General features: G+C 45.5%; 1 pseudogene; it reads right to left on the minus strand.

Annotated features, from left to right (window-relative positions):
• Positions 1 to 571: 571 nt before the first annotated feature.
• On the minus strand, positions 572 to 1519 carry LOC112829303 (olfactory receptor 5P56-like; annotated as a pseudogene).
• Positions 1520 to 3662: the final 2143 nt, after the last annotated feature.

Consider the following 3662-nt stretch of genomic DNA (forward strand, 5'->3'; position numbering starts at 1 on the left):
ACACCATTTGTTGAAGAGACTGTCTTTTTGCCATTGGACATTCTTTCCTGCTTTGTCAAAGATAAGTTGACCATAGAGTTGAGGGTCCATTTCTGGGCTCTCGATTCTGTTCCATTGATCTATGTGTCTGTTTTTGTGCCAGTACCATACTGTCTTGATGATGACAGCTTTGTAATAGAGCTGGAAGTCCGGAATTGTGATGCCGCCAGCTTTGCTTTTCTTTTTCAGTATTCCTCTGGCTATTCGGGGTCTCTTCTGGTTCCATACAAATTTTAGGATTATTTGTTCCATTTCTTTGAAAAAAGTGGATGGTATTTTGATGGGGATTGCATTGAATGTGTAGATTGCTCTAGGTAGCATTGACATCTTCACAATGTTGATTCTCCCAATCCATGAGCATGGAACATTTTTCCATTTCTTTGTGTCTTCTTCAATTTCTTTCATGAGTATTTTATAGTTTTCTGAGTACAGATCCTTTGCCTCTTTAGTTAGATTTATTCCTAGGTATCTAATGGTTTTGGGTGCAATTGTAAATGGGATAGACTCCTTGATTTGTCTCCCAGATACTTTTCTAACAAATTCCTTTTCCGCTTAAGTTAAGAACCCTAATTTGTACAGCAGCCTTGACATCTTTATTCCTTAGGCTGTAGACCAGGGGGTTCAGCATAGGGATCACAATGGTGTAGAACACAGAGAGGGTCTTGTTATAGACTGAAGCATTTTCTGGGTTGGGTTGGACATATACAAAGAACACAGACCCATAGAAGAGGGAGGGGGCAGTGAGGTGGGAGGCGCAAGTGGAGAAAGCTTTGTGCTGGACCTCCAGGGACCTCATACTACAGATAGTGATCAGGATGTAGGTGTAAGAGACCAAGATGGCTGACACCGTGGGGACAGTAACCAAGGCAGAAAAGAAGAGCAGGCTGACGTTGGCTACAGTGGTGTCTGAGCAGGCCAGTTGGAGCACGGGGGGGATGTCACGGAAGAAGTGATCAATGATGTTGGGACCACAGTAGGGCAAGATGAAGGCATTCCCTGTCTGCACAGCTGAAATGGACACCCCCACAGCATAGGTGCCCACCACCAGCTGGATGCACAAGCGCTTGGACGTGATGGTGTGGTAGAGGAGAGGGTAGCAGATGGCCACAAATCAGTCATAGGCCATGATGGCCAAGAGCAGGCACTCACCTGTGCCACGGAGGACCATGAAGGCCATCTGGACCACACAGCCTGCAAACGAGATGGACTGGTCCGCAGTGAGGAAGCTGGTCAGCAGCCTGGGGGTGAACACCGAGGAATTGCAGATGTCTAGGAAGGAGAGCACGCTCAGGAGGAAGTACCTGGGGGTGTGGAGGGCGGAGCTGGTACGGATCGGGTCTACCATGCCCAGGTTGCCCACCAGTGTCACAGCGTAGATCAACAGGAAGACGCCAAAGAGGAGATGTTTTTGGTCGGCCTGGTCTGTGAGGCCCAGCAGGATGAATCTCGTCACCGTGGTGTGATTCTGTCCCGATGTCATTCCGCTGGTGTGTTACACACAGGACAACGGCCAAGGGGAAGAGAAACAGGAATGTTAACATTCTCATCAAAGAGGTAGGCTTTAACATCTCCTACCACCGAAGAGCCCATGTATCTCTGAGCGGCAGACTTGTCCCCAAACCCCACATCAATTCCATCCTGTCACACTCATGCTGAGGTTCTGAGGGTTTTCCGTCCCCTTTAGGATGACGTCTACTTTCTTCTGCTTCCACATCACGTGTGTTCTGTGCCATCTCCCCGCTACCCTGCTCTCAGTTTGCAGTTCTGAACGATTTACTTCTACAAACGCACTGCGCTATTGCAAATGTCTGTGCCTTTTCAAATTCTATATTTTCTTGTTGGAATGTCCTTCGGTCTCTCCAAACCCAGTTTAGAGGTTCATCTCCTCTCTCCCTCCCCTGAATTTCACAGATACTCCTTCAGTCGAATTCATGGCACTATATTTTAACGTTAAAAAAAAAAAATGCCCATCCATCCTTCCTGTTGGACTTTCTCAGTCCTGGTAGGAAGAAAGTTACTTCCTATCTCAGGAATTTGTGTTCTGGTATCTATCACAGTGCCAGTGTCAATGAATAAATATAAATTAATGATCAATTTGGTAAGAAAATCTTCCTCATTTCAAACCCCTCAGCAAATCCTATTGGCGCTACCTTCAAAATGTGTACCAACTTCCCACCCCTTCTTTGCAAGACACCCTCATACCTTGCTTGATTAATTGCAAATTGCTCTTAGCTGGTGTCCTGCTTCCCTATTAGGAGGAGCAGCTGGGGCAAGCCTGTCACTGCACACAAGAGAAAGGCAGGATGCTCACAATGGCTCTGCAAAGTTGGCCACTACTCTGTCACTTCCTTTCACCTCTCTGGCCTCTTGTCTGCTCTTTTCCCTCTCGCTTATCCTGCTGCAGCTACTCGTGTCTCCTCGCCCCTCTTAGGACACGCAGGCGGGATTCAGGACCTCTGCGCTACTGTCCTTGCCCCTCGTCCCTCGGGGCACTCTTGCTCCTGCTCGCCACAGGGCTCCTTCCCGCATTTCCTTTAATAAAGTTCAGGCTCCAATGTCACCTGCATGTCAAGCCCTCTCTAAGCATCTTATTTACAATGAAACCCTCTCCTCCCCCGGCACTCGCCATCCCTCTTCTCTGTTTCTTTTTTGTCCTCATAGGACTTTTTCTCTTCTAATATGTGACACACACATAACATACTGCTTTTGCCTACGAGCTCTGTCTTGATGTTAGGATGCTAGAACCGCGGAGCCGGGCATTTGTGTCAATTTCGTTCATTGCCGTATCTTCAGTGACTGGCGCATAGTAGGCTCTCAGTAAACACCTGTGGCATGGGGGGAGGGAAGCTGTAAAGAAGATACAGAGTCTCTTCAGGCAAATCAGGCTGCAAAGAGGATGGTTACTACCCAGATGGGTGGGTTCAGAAAGCCCTTTGCCCAAGTCAAGTGGTAAAAATTGGAGAACGATTATGATAAGAAGTAGGTAAAAGTGGAACTGGGGAACCATGCCCCGTGAAAGCTGGTGCCTCTGAAAGCTGGGGCCTGTGGTGCCTCATTGTCCAGTTGCACCCACGTTCTGCTCGTCCAGCCCCGGAGTTTTGGCCCAAATCCCTGAATTCATAGCCCTCATCTTGACTCTCTGACACCCGTACATTTTTAATTTGAGTTGCTGTGGAGGCTTTAGGGTGATTCTTTTCAGATGAGTGTATGCTTTGCATCCTATATTGATAATTTTGGTAGGATCTCTTTATAAGATGATAAATTTTTGTAACAATTATACCATTTAATGTGAACTTGAATACATATTTGAATATATACATATTGGGTATACTATTTGAGGGGTTGAAACAATTAAGAGTATCTGCTTAATTTGACTCAAAATAAGGAGGATGATTGGCTAAATTGAATTAGCTGAATTTATGTTTAATTTGACTTTGCTAAAATGCAGAAGAACATTTGATCTATTAAATACATAGGTTTTGATTTAGTAAGTTTCTGGAGTTGTTTAAATGCTCATGAAGGCATTCGAAGGGCTTGGGAAATCAGGTACATTAAATTTGTGATTGTAGTTGAAAAGGTTGATGAGCATTTAATTAATCATGTTTATATATAGTGTTTAAATG

Source organism: Callorhinus ursinus, unplaced genomic scaffold, assembly GCF_003265705.2.
Source record: "Callorhinus ursinus isolate GAN/ISIS: 27379988/994484 unplaced genomic scaffold, GSC_fseal_2.0 scaffold4856, whole genome shotgun sequence".
NCBI classification, from domain to species: Eukaryota; Metazoa; Chordata; class Mammalia; order Carnivora; family Otariidae; genus Callorhinus; species Callorhinus ursinus.